At 48.7% G+C, this 13,838-nt stretch overlaps 1 pseudogene; it reads left to right on the top strand.

The window, feature by feature from the left end:
• The first annotated feature begins 799 nt into the window (after positions 1-799).
• LOC144121511 (uncharacterized) lies at positions 800-12,641 on the top strand (annotated as a pseudogene).
• The last annotated feature ends 1,197 nt before the right edge of the window (positions 12,642-13,838 follow it).

The following is a 13,838-nucleotide window of genomic DNA, read 5'->3' as shown; positions in this document are numbered from 1 at the left end:
CTGGAGGTGGGCGTGAGTGGGGTGAAGCTGAGTGAAGATGATTTTTACAGTGTGGGCATCATGAAGACTGCATGCATACACACGCACACAGGCCACTGTTTCTTTTGGGAAAGAAGAGGAAGAGGAGAAAGACTTTAGTAAATAAAGGAGAGGTCTGCCTGGTTGTTAGACTAGCATGCTGCTCCAGGTGAGGCTGAAAGAAAAGACTAGAGCAGCAGAAGAGGGTGAAGAGAGTGTAAAAGGGAAAAAAGAAAGCGAGAAGGGTGAAACCAAGCATACTCAGCACTCACACACACACATGATTATCAAAGGGTGTCCATCAAATATGTGTCTCTAAGCAAGGCTAATCATGCTTTCGTCCCTCACACAGCCGAACAGACATCACACGGGGGTCCAGAGACATGCTCTAGGTGTACGGGGCAGTCCTGACGGAGTCCTAATGCACTTAACAGTGCCTAGCGATAGATATTAAATGTTTGCAGCGGCAAATCAAGTATTGAAAATCCTCGCCCGCACTTCATGTCGGGCACAGAGGGCTACTTGTTACATCAATTTTATGAAGTTAGAATTTAGCGAAGGCAACGCATTGTCGAATTCGGTGGAGGCAGTTACGATCATGTCTATCTAAATTGCGTGGCATGCAGAAGTCACAAGTGGGATCGATACGAAGAAGGGGTGTATATTGACGCTGTGGATCGCACCACAAACAGCGTTGCTTCTGAGAGGATTTATTGGCCAGAGGCATCGTGCCATCACTACGAGAAAATGGTGCGAATAGGAGCAGCAAGAGCGCGCCGCCATGCACCGGCCTCTCTGCACCGTAAGCGTGATCGTTTGCCTGCGAGGCCGCAGCGAGCGGGTAACCCCTGCAGCACAACGCGGTGGCGTATCTCACATGTCTCTGCGTTATCTTCTCAAGTCGTCAACGCTCTGCTCCTGGAAGCTGCCTGATGACTTTATAGATTATAGTGAAGTGCGACAGTCACTGAAGATAACCAGCGCTGTTGGCGGTTGCTGCAGAATGTAAGTAAATGCTGCTCGCAGAGCAGCCAGCTCAATAACAGTAGTTGAGGTGCGGTGACTGAGTTTCGCCGAAATTGTGGTGCGCTCTGATCCAATCCAGACGCCACTCGCAGATGAAGTGGAGGTGATAGAGCAATCAGTGTAGTTGTGGTGGTGTGCATTGTAACATCCATAAAGGTAGTCAAGAGCTAACTATTTAAATTCAGGACCGGCGGTGTTTGTTTTTTTTAATATCAGGGACTGTTGTCTTGATTTTCCACGATACGTACCTCAAGACGAGGAGGAGGTTGTGATAGCTCGAGAACGTCAGTAACTTCCTATATGCAGTATGCTGAGAGTGGATGGTAAGGGAGCCACGAACCGCACTTGGACACGAAGTACCTCTTATGTTAGCAGTACTGATACAAATAGGCCGAGGCACATTCTCAAGGCTTTAGCTTGCATAGATTGAGAGAGTTTGATATTTGTTTGCGAGGTACCCTGAAGAGTTGGAACACTGTAGCGCAGAAGGCCTTGTCAGAGCGCTCCATAGAGCAGTACTAATGAGGGTGTAGAGCGGATTCTTCTGGTGGCCGAGCGCCTGAGAAAGATAGAGGCGTAAGACCAGAGCTTAATATTCAGCTGTTGTGCATGTGGGGACCATGACAGTGACCTGTAGAATGCGAACCTTGTCTCCCCAAATGTCACCCAGGGTATTTGGGCACCAGCAACTCTCAGCACGCAGCACGAAAGATCGCGGATCAAAAATGCAAATCTTGAGGATTTATCTGATGATATGACAAGACCGCGCTTACTTAAAAATGATTTGATGAAGCCCATTGCCTTCTGTAGACGGTTATTCACAATGCGCCTGTTGCGTCCGGAATACCATACACATATGTCATCTGCGTAGAAGATTTAAACTGAAGGTGACAAGTATTTTTCCAAGCCAACAAGTGCGATATTTAAAAGGGTATGACTTAAATTCTTCTCCTGAGGCACTCCGCTATACATCTCATGCAGTACTGTATCACCTTCACTTGTTGACCTGAAAATGTGCCTTTCGTGCGGATCGTCACACAGCCCGTATTCATCAATCAAATAAATCAATAAATCAATCAACACATTTGATTTTCACCAAAGAAGGGATGCATGGATTTATCCACGAATGCCAAGTATTGTAAGGCTGAATTAATTGCTTCATGTGTGTGTTATCAAAGGCTCCCTTCACGTCAAGAAATGCCGCAATGGTCATAGACCGCTGTGCTTTGCTGCGTTTGACACAATTGGTAACGGCAATAACGTTGTCAACGCTGCTGCGTCCTTTTCGGACACCAGAAATGGTCGGAGGGTAAACTCTCCTGTTCGTCAGGTCTCAGGTAACGAGGGTGTGTACCATTTTCGCCATCAGTTTTTTGACGCAGATAGAAGTGTAGCGGGACGGTAGGCGTTTATGTCAGTTGATGGTTTTCCAAGCTTGAGGGTACATATATGACAAACGCACGCTTCCAACACGTTTCAACGCAGCTGGTCTTCCAGGAGGTGTTATAAACTTCCAGCAGCTGAATCCTGGTCTTACTACTCACGTCTTTGGTCCTGGGTATATGGAGTTCTTCCATATATAGTGAACAGTTCGTCAAGGAGGGCAGTATTAGGTAAAGGGGAAAACACTTGGAGAGGCAGTGGCACTGATATAGCTGTTAAACGAGCAATGACCTTAGAACATAAAGCTTCCGCTGCGTCGAGACGAGAAATATTCGCATTTACAGCTGCCCACTCGAAGGGATATAGTGGTGCGGGCTGACTACTGACGATAAGTATGTTGCTCGAAACCTTAAATAGAGGCTTTCTGTCATCAAGCTTCGCGCAAATGGATCACCGTTCGTGTCTTTCCAGCTTGTCCAAACGAAGCTGAACATGTTTCTGTGAGTGCCTAGCAACGCTAATATATTCGCTATAATTCTCCTGTGCGCTCGTCTCTCCGCTCTGCGGCAAATTGCTCTGTTGCACATATTCAGCAACTGCAGCTCAGTAAACTTTTGGTAGTCATAATCAGATTGCTCGACGTTTTAGCACGTGCTACAGCATCAATGAAATTTTCATATTCGAGGCTTGAGAGCTACAGAATTTCTACTATGCCAGCGAAAACTTCCCAACTCTTGTAGCGTGTCTCACGCCGCTGGGAACTTAAAAAAAACACCACCAACCTCAATGTACTTAGGCAGATGATTGCTGCGTTGAAATTCTGTGTCCGCATTCCAGAGAGAAGAGGAGAAGGACTTTAATGGAACAGGAGAGGTCTGCCTGGTTGTCTGCCTGGATTGCTACTCCAGGTGAGGATGAAAGAGAAGAGTAGAGCTGAGGATAGTGAAAAACAGGAAAAGAGAAAGAGAAAGGGTGAATGGTGAAATGAAGCCCACTCACGCACTCACAACACACACACCAATACATAATTGTCAAATAATGTCCACTAAACTCGTGTCTCTTAAAAACACTAAAAATAATTTTGTCCCGCGCAAAGCCGAAGCCGCGTCCCTCCAGGGTAAAAGTACATGCTCCAGGTTCACGGGGTCATCCTGTCGGAGTCCTAAAGCACTTAAAAGTGCCTTGCGATGAGTGTTGAAGAGTTGGCAGCGGGCGATCACATGTGGAAGATCCCCGGGCAAACCACTTGTGGGCCACAGAGGGCTACTTGACGCAACAATTTTATGTAAATAGGATTTAGTGAAGGCAACGTCCAGGCGAATTCGGTGGATGCCATTTTGATCACGTCTAGTTGTATTGCGCGGCATGCAGAAGCCACCAGTGGGGTCGATGCGCAGAAGGGGTCTGTATTAATGCTGCAGATGACACCACAAAGAGCGTTGCATCTGTCAGGATTTTGTAGTTAGAAGCCTCGCGCCATCATTGCGAGAAAATGGTATAGGTAGGAGCAAGGTGGTGTCACCATGCGCCGACCTCGCTGCACCGTCAGCGTAATCTTTGCCTGCAAGGCCAGAGTGAGTGGGTAACCACTGCAGCACAACACAGTGGCCGAGCTCACAGGCCTCGGAGTGGAATTTGTTTAAGTCATCGACGATCGGCTCCTGAATGTTTCCTGGTGACTGTATAGAACGTAATGCAGCCCGAGAGTCACTGAAAATAACCCACGCTGTTGGCGGTTTTCGGAGAACGTAAGTTAATGCTGCTTGCGAGCAGCCATCTCGGTAGCTGTAGTCGATGAGCGGTGTACTAAGGAACGCCTAATTTGTGGTGCTCGTTGCCCGAACCCAGACACCAATTGCTGATGAGATGGATGCGATAGAGCCATCAGTGTAGATGTGATGGTGCGCACTGTAGCATCCATAAATGTGTTCAAGAGCAAAATATTTAAGTGCAGGACCGGGGGTGTTTGTTTTTCTTTTGATCCCTGGAACTGTTGTCTTGATTTGCCATGCTGTGTACCTCCAAGGTGGAGACGAGGTCGTGACAGGGCACTGGTTGTGTGGTGGGAGAAGGTCGGAAACTTGCTCTATGTAGCGCGCTGCGAATGGATGGTGAGGTACACGAGCCACAAACCACATCTGGGCACGAAGAAACTCCTGGGTTAGCAGTACTGATGCATGTAGACGCCCGCTCTCTGCTAGAGTACCCACTATGGAAATGGTCTTGGGAAGGCCGAGGCAGATTCTTAAGGCATTAGCTTGCATAGATTCAAGGAGTTTGATGTTTGTGAGATACCCTGAAAAACTGGGAGACTGTAGCATAGGAAGCCTTCACAGAGCGCACCATACAGCCATAGTAATGAATGTGTAGAGAAGCCTTTTCTGGTAGTGTAGAGCATACGAAAGATACAGGCGTAAGAGGAGAGCTTGATTTTAAGCTGTTCTACATGTAGGAACCATGACAGTGACCTGTCAAATGTCAACCCGAGGAATTTTTGGCTTGTGATGTATGGTATTGGGGTACGAGCCACTTTCAGCACGTAGTGTGAAAGATAGCGCCTCGAAAATGCAATTGCTGAGCTTTTGTCTGGCGATATGACGAGACCTTGCTTACTTCAAAACGATTCGATGCAGCCTATTGCGCGCTGTAATCGGGCAAGCACAATGCGCCTGTCGCGTCTGGAACATCTCATACAGATGTCATTGGCGTAAAGGGAGATTTGAACTGTAGGGGGCAACCACTTTTCCAAGCCAACATGTCAGATGTTGAAAATGGTGGGACTTAAAATCCCTCCCTGGGGCATTCCGCGAGATATTCACTTGTTGACATGAAAATCCAACGTTCGTGCAGATAATTGCACAGCCAGTTATACATCTGTCCAACAATGCCGATCGATTGTAAGGCTGAGTGAATTGCTTTATGTGTGACGTTGTCAAAGGCTCCCTTCACGTCAAGAAAAACAGCAATCATAATAGACCGCTGTGTTTTGCTGCGTTTGACACTATTTGTAAAGGGAATAACATTGTCAATGCTGCGTCCTTTTCGGAAACCAAACATGGCTGAAGGGTACATTTCCCTGTTCGTCCGGTCACAGGTAAGGCAGGAGCGTACCAATTTCGCCATCAGATTTCCGACGCAGCTTAAAAGCGCAATAGGACAGTAAGCATTTAAGTCAATTGATGGTTTTTCATGCTTGAGGATAGCTATCACACCAGCACGCTTTCCACACCTTTCAAGGCTGTCGGTCTTCCAGGAAGTGTTATAAACTGCGAGCAGCAGAACCTTGGCTTTTCAGGTGAGAAATGGCAGTGTAGCTTACACCTTCCGGACATGGGCACAATTTTTTTTGGTATCTGCCAAGCCGCGTGAAGTTCTTCCATAGTGAATGGTTCATGAAGGAGAGCAGTGTTAGGTGAGGGTTAAACCTTTGGAGAGGCAATGTCACCGCTATGGCCGTTAATCGAGCAGTGGTCTTAGAACAAAAAGCCTCCGCTGCATCGAGACAAGAAATATTCGCATTTACAGCTACGCAGTCAAACTTATTTTGTGGGGCGGGCAGACTACTGAGGCTGCGCGTACATTAATTGCTCCATAGCTTAGAAAGAGGCTTTCTGGGATCAAGCTTCGCACAAAAAGATCGCCATTCCCGACTTACCAGGTGGTCCAAATGACGTTGAACATGTTTCTCTGCGCGCCTAGAAGCCCTGATGTCTAGTCTATAGTTTGTTCTGCATGCTCGTCTCTCTGCTTTGCGGCCAGTTGCTCGAAGTCGCTCATATTCAGCACTTTCAGCTGCGTGCACTTATGATAGAGTGGCAACGTTAGTGCTGGACGTTTTAGCACGTGCTACAGCAGCGATGAAGCTTTCATAGTTGAGGTTTTAGAGGTCAACTTTTTTTAACTGTGTCAGCGAAAGCTTCCCAATACGTGTAGCATACAACACGCCGCTGTGAACGTAAGAAAACACCACCAACCTCTATGTATGTAGGTAGATGATCGCGGCCATGAGATTCTATGTCAACACTCCACGTTGTTGAAGGCTACAGATGACTAGAAATGATCGAAATGTAAAGGGCACTGGATCTTGTACCTTGATAAAAAGTTGCCTGGCCATTGTTGAGGAAAGTCAAATAGTTGCGCTGTGTGAAATCAAATAACTCTCGTCGTCTGGCTTTGTATCTGATGCCTCCCCAAGCAGGATAATGTGCGTTTAGATCTCCAGTTATGATGTGCGGCGTAGGGGTACTCCGTACGATATCCTGAAGGCGGTCGACGTCAAAGGTGACACGCGGGGTTATACCCCTGACGATCGCTGTGAAGGACAGGTTCATGATCTTGACGGTGGGTGGAACATATTCATTCCGTGAGTCGACAAATATGGGTTGTCGAATAAAGGTGACGTCTTTCTTAACAGCTAAAATAACTTTGCTGATGTCAGCGCCTGTCATAGATTTCAGAACAGTATAGCCTGAAGGACGGACAGTACTACGCAGACGTGATTCTGAGATGGCAATGATCGGTAAACAGTGCTGCGAAACAAACTATCGGACATCAGACAGTCGTAGATGAATCATCTTGATACCGCGCAAAAACGACAAGGGATGAGAAAGAAACCAAAAGGACAGAACGCGGAGTTTTGGCGAAAAGATAATTCGTGCATGTATTTCAGGGTCGACGTGTGGCTGCCGTGGACTGTTCACTTTGTACTCGCTACGGGATGTGGCTCAACATTTTGGCGCAGGGTAGAGGAAGAAGCTCAACCACGTCATCAATGCGCAAGTGACTGGCTTTATATTTGTCCTGCGATTGGGGAGCATTCTTCCCCGGCGATTAATTTTTCCTGCGACGACCTCCCCGGATTTGGTTTTGCTCAAGTAGAGCAGTTTTCGCTGACTTATAGTCTGTATTGTTTCAGTTCTTGTACTTGTAGATGGTTTTCTCCTTTTGGTAGGCAGTGCAGCAGAAAAACGTCACCTCATGCTGCTTACCGCAGTTGGGACAAAGGGGGTTTTCACTTGCACATTCATATCGGTCATGGCTGCCACCTCAACGAGAGCAGCGCAAAGCAAGTTGGCAAGCGCTAGTCACATTGCCGAAGCGTTCAGATCTAGTGCATTGCCGTGGTGTTTGAATGTACTCGTACACATAGTACCTTGTATATCGAAGAATAATGTATTGCGGAGCAGATTCTGTCGCAAATACAATGCGGATATTTTGTGAGTTTCCAAGTCGGCGGACAGATTTAATCGGAGCTCCCTGTAGCAGCGCGTAGTAGATAACTGATTGAGAAAGTTCCAGGGGGACACCCTTAATGCCAACCGCTTCGCAGTTGCTGGGGCGAGGCTCGTAGGTTTGAACGACTACTCCAGCTATGCTTGTTATTTGCAAGAGGCGTTTTGTTGAGTGCGCTGTACGGGTGTGACCTGCCAGAAGGTTTAGGCTCTCGTTGGGACGAACTTCAACAACGCCGTCTGAATCCACCGATTCTAAACCTTGTCTCAATGTCAGTGGATTAAAGCAGGTAATGCGGTGCCCGGAGTGAAGTGGCTTGATGACAACCGTAAGGGTGTGCTTAGGAGTTTGAGGTACGTTCAGAGTACCTGCACTCATTAGTGACCGCTTTGAGCTGCGACGGCGCTTTGAAGCCGCATGATTAAATCTCCCAAACCCTTCTCCTGACTTCGCAGTAGTGTCCATATATATGACAGTAGATGAACGTTGCGAATCAGAAAAATTATCTTGACCTGAAGGTAGTAGGCAGATCACGGCTTGAGTTGTAAGTATCAGGGGTGCGTTGTCCATGAGACTCTAGAAATCCTAGTCCTGATGCAGCTGGAGCAGAAGTGTGATTGCAAGACACCAGGTTTGAGGCCGCAGGTAGGGCTTGCACAGCAGGCCCGGCCTGCTGAGTTAGGCCTGACGAAATGTCAGGAGAAGAGTCAGGTGTTGAGCCAGGGTGCGGCACCGGCGGAGCCGCACAGACCGCAGGAATCATACCAGGTTATAGCAGTGCAGCCTATCTGAGCATATATGCTCAGCACCGATGAGAAATCCTTCACAAAGACGGGCAGAGATGAGCGGGCACTGCCCGACAGCTGTCTGACTTCTTTGTCTTCCCCGCACTCCATGTTGTTGAATGTATGTGCACTGTCATGTTAGCACGTGCTCTTTCGGTACGAAGTGCGCATGCTCATGTTTGTATTTTCCTTATATAGGCAGCCCCTTTTCTGATAATAAATACTTTTTGTTCCATGCCCCCGACTGTTCACATGGTGTCAGAAGTGGCGTGGCGGCGGGTTTTGCAAACCGCGTTCACCACAGATCTTAACCGCCTCCTCGTCCAGCTGTACCCCTAATACACTCCAGAGAAAGAAGTACGGCATCGCACGATTCTTCCACTGCCAAAACCACTGGAAAGTACGGGTGACATTTACCAGAACTGGATCATCTGGAAGAGTGAGGTTGCTCTGTTTTCTGCGGCGACCGGACTAAGGAAGCAGCCTAAAGTAGTTTAGGCAGCAACACTTCTTATGGCAATTGGTGAAGAAGAAATGCGGGAGTTCTATGCCTTCAACTTCGCAAATGAGGACGAAAAGAAAGACCTCGATAACCTGATTGAAAAATTCGAAGCCCACTACAAACCAGCGAAGATTTTAACGTTCAACGAGTTTCGTTTCGGCTCCTTAGATCAACGTGAGGGCGAATCTTTTAACGGGCGGCTAATCGATATCCGAACCCTTCCTCGCTTGTGCGAATTTGGAGAGCTAGAGGACAGACTACTGCGCAGTCGAATAATTCTTGGAGTTGGAGACAAGGACATGCCGCAGAAATTTCTGTCTGAAAATCCGTCATATGCCAAAACAATGCAAATATGCGGAGCAAGGGAACAAGCGAATGAGCACTTTTACGAGATCAGGGATTCAGAATTAAGAGCAGCAGATGAGGCCACCGTATATGCTGTGAACTCGAAAGTTTAGCCTCGATTTTTGCCCAAACAGTTGTTTCACGGAACACGGAAAATCAAAATGCTTGCGCAAGGCAAGCCCTGTAACAAGTGTGGCGGCCGAAACCACTTCGCGCGTTGGTTTCTGAAACCAGAAGCGAGATCGAGAGGCCAAGCATGCAAGATGAAGAAGGTCAAAATGGCAGAGAACGTGGGCTATTTTCTTCAAATCCTGGAAGTCAATGCAATTGTTGGCCACTACTGCTGTTGAGCGACTGTCGACGTCGCAGGTTCCGCCATACGCTGCAAAATTGATGCCGGAACCATCTTTTGCGTAATGCCCGAAGCGACTCTCAGAAACATAACTACGCAGCCCGCACAAGACTGCTGCTCTACGCTATAGTCGTTTTTCGGGCACATAGAAAAGCAACGAAGAAGATTGAGTTCCAGGTCGCCAGTACAGTGTAGTACACCACGGCGCTATTTTTTATTGTGAAAAAAGCAGTTCCTGTTACATTGAGTGGCACGGTGCCGGAACGCTTAGAGCTGATTAGCCGCACAAACACCCTGGACGCCTTGGAAACTAAGAAAATAGTATAAAGATTTGGAGATGTTTTCTGGGGGCTGGGAGAAATCACAGACGTAGCCTATCACATGGAGTTGAATCCTAAAGCTCGAGGCATCGTCAAGACAGCGCGATGAATCGGCATCCCCTTTAGGAGCGCGTCCGAGCTGAGCTGGACCGGATGGAGCAAAACGGCGCCCTTGCTAAGGTAACAGAACCGACTTCTTGGTTTAGTCACATGGTTCTAGAAGTTAAGAAAGAAAAAGTACGCATATGCTTGGACCCATCTGATTTAAATAAGGCATTTCTGAAAGAGCACTGCCACATGCGGAAGATAGAAGATATCCTACCGCGGCTGCATGGAGCGAAATTCTTTTCTACTCTGGATGCATCGTCAGGATTCTGGCAGATTAAGTTGGATGAGCCGAGCACCCGCTTATGAGCTATCAGCACGCCCTACGGGCGATCCTCATTCCTGCGCATGCCGTTGCATCGCTACCGCGGCGGAAATTTTCCAGCGGGTCATGCACCAGGTGCTAGAGGGCTTAGGGGCGTTTCCTTCGTTATGGAGGACATTGATACCGGGACAGGGGCGAGAGCAACACGATAGAAATTTAGTTGCTTTGCTGTCTCGGTGTAGACAACACAACTTGATGCTGAATAAAGAACAAGTACAATATCCTACAGCCCAGAGCCCGCTACATGGGCCACATTCTGTTTCCAGAGGGCCTGTGCCTGGACGCGAGCAGAGCCGAAGACATCATGCAAGTTCCGCCGCACAAAACGGCAAGGAACTAAAGTTTTTCAAGGCATGATTAACTTCGTGGCGCGGTTTGTCCCTAACATATCCGTGTTGTCAGTGCCGCTTCACGAGCTGTCGAAAAACGATGCCGCGTGGGTCTGTACAGACCAGCAAGATAGCAGCTTTTCTCAGCTTCGAGCGACCCTCACAAAGGCGCCAGTCCTTCCCTATTTTAACCAAGAAAACCCATTGGCCTTGTTAGTAGACGCCAGTCAGCATGGAGTAGGAGCCGTCCTTCTACAGGATGGGCAGCCCGCTGCCTATTCATCCCATTCGCTGACTGAAGCACAGCAGCGCTACTCGCAGATCGAGAAGGAGCCATTGGCAATTGTTCATTGTTGCACAAAATTTCAAGATTATATCTCCAGGAAATCAAAGGTTACCGTCGAGTCGGATCACATGCCTCTGGAATCTATATTCAAAAAGCCACTTTGTGAATACCCGCTACGATTGCAGCGCATGAAGCTTCTTTTGCAAAAATTCCCAATAAATGTGACGTTCAATCCAGGAAAGGAGTTGTTTCAAGCTGATGCGTTTTCTCGCTTCCCGAGTGCTACGCAACTAATCGACGAGACAGAAGAATTTCAAGTCAGCGTTATTTCTTCTCTTCCTGTGTCAGACCGGCCCCTCGAGAGTATTCGGCAAGAAACTAACAGAGACGCTCGTATGGCTGAACTGCGCCGTTACTCGAACACAGAGTGGCCGGAAACAAAGGACCATGTGCCGCATGCCCTCCGTTTGTACTGGTGTTACCGCAATGAGCTGCACGTTGAAGAAGTCCTGCTAATCAGAACCAACAAAATCGTCATTCCTCCTACCATGCGACCGAAAATTCTGTGCTTGCTACACACCGCCCATGGATGCGAAGAAAAATAAAGATGAGAGCCAGAGAAGAAACGTTCTGGCCCGGCATGAACGCAGATATCTCAGCTCTAGCTAAGTCATGTACAGCGCGCGTAAATTACAAACGGAGGAACACTAGACTGCCTATGCTGAGCCCCGAGATACGAGGCCGCCTGCCATGGCAAGTAGTAGGGCTTGATATTTTCCATCACGTGACCACTGCTACCTAATCCTCGTAGATTTCTACTTGGTCTTTTTCGAGGTTCAAAACCTACGTCAGACAACAGCGAGAGCGGTAAACAATGCGCGTATTTTTGTCTCCGCAACTCATGAAATCCCGCAAAGCTGTGCAGCGATAACGCTCCACATTTCAACAGTGCGTGCTTCCGCTCTTTTGCTGCGCAGCTCGGAATTGCCCACGTAATTTCAAGCCCGTACTATCCTCGTGGAAACAGCATGGTGGAGTGTGCAGTGGAGGACCCGAAAAAACTGCTAACGAAGTGTGCTTTCGCAACCCTGGAATTTTATAGCACTCCGATGGAGTGGCGAAACATGCCAAGGGACGAGCAACTGAAGTAACCTGTTCAAAGATTGATGGGCCGTCAAACAAGGACGCAGTTGGCGGTTCTCCCCCAGCACCTTTAACCGCAGACTGTGCCACCACAATCCGTTCGCAATCGCCTTCATGAAATAAGAGAAAAGCAGCAGAAATTTACAACCGGACGGCCAAGCGTCTACCACATCTTCGCTGCGGGTCTCCGATATCAATGTACGACACCATACGCAGAACCTGGTCGCCAGCTGTGGTTGTAGGCTCCGCAGGCACACCTAGGTCGTATGACCTACTTACAGACAGCGGAAAAGTGCTGCGGCGTACCAGGGAGCATCTCAGTTCCAAAGAAATGCAACCTACGTCACACCCTGAAGCGACTGTTTCTACGGAGTCTGTATCCCAGCCTGACCAGATGACGGAGCTACAACCTGAGCACATCCTTCGTAGAAGTCAACGTCTGAATGGACCGCCACAAAGTTACACCCTTTCAGAGAGACCGCAGCATTAGGTCCCTGACAAGAGAATTTGTAAACTTTTTCCCCTTTTTTTCTCTTCGAAAAGAAGGAAGATGTAAGTATGCACACTATCATGTTAACACGTGCCCTGACGGTACGAAGTGCGCATGCGTATGTTTGTACCTGTCCTTATATAAGCAGCTTCTTTTCTGATTATAAACACTTTTTGTTCCCTGCCTCCTGACCTTTCACAGTTGAAGACAACAGATGCGCAAAATCACAAAAATGTCAAGGGCACTGGATCGGGCACGTTCATCAAAATTTGCCTGGCCGTAGTTGAAGAAGGTAAAATTGTTGTACTGTGTAAAACGAAATAACTGCTGTCCTCTTGTTGCTAATATGATGCCTCCCCAAGAAGGATGGTGTGCGCTGAAGTCTCCCGTTATAATGTGCGGCAGAGCATGGCCAGGGTTGTGGTTCATGCTCCGCTAGTTCACAAAGCCGCCGCCACGCGCCGCATGAAGTTGAGCGCCTCCTCCATCTCTTACATTCTCCCTCCCTGGTTTGGGAGGGAGACGCCGATAAACTTCGCGCACTGTCCACTTCGTGTGTCCTCCCCTCACGCCCAGCTTTTCGGTGAGGGGGGGGGGGGGCTTTGCATTTCTGTTTCTTTTTTCTATTGTCACCCAGCGCGTTTAAGGGAGACAGACTGTGTGGCTCCCCTAATCATTTCTTTGGCTGGGTTGCAAGAAAACGAAAAAAGTCGGGACGCGGCTAAGGCCACATTCTCACAGCCGGTTTTTCGTTCCTCCGTCACCTCCGTCGCCGCCGGAGTCGACGGAGGGGAATGAATTTGGACCAGTTTCCCCCCAAATCGGGCGGCCGGTGCCGCTGGGCCCTGCTCTACGTTTCCGTCGAGTGGCGGCAACGGAGCCCCGCCCCACAAGAAACGTGCCAGTCACAGCGCGAGCTGGCCTTACGTGACCCAAGGCTTGCTTGCTGCGAGCGAGAGATGGCGCTGGTGAGCGTCGGAGCTTCGGCGGCGGCGATGCGTGTGTGCGCGGGCTGCCAGTACCCGGCCAAGCAAGCCATCGCCACAGGTCGGGCTGCCAGCGTCATGAGACTCCGGGACATGAACGTTTGAGTGAAGTGGTGCCGTGCGGGTGCCCAAGAACCTGCCCGTCCTAAAGTCCCCTTTGTCTAATAAAGCTTCCACCACCACCACCGGGCACCAGAAAAGAAGCCCGCTT

The sequence above is a fragment of the Amblyomma americanum genome, chromosome 1 (assembly GCF_052857255.1).
Source record: "Amblyomma americanum isolate KBUSLIRL-KWMA chromosome 1, ASM5285725v1, whole genome shotgun sequence".
NCBI lineage: Eukaryota > Metazoa > Arthropoda > Arachnida > Ixodida > Ixodidae > Amblyomma > Amblyomma americanum.
Note: the sequence above shows the minus strand (reverse complement) of the source record. Positions and strands in the feature narration are given on the sequence as shown.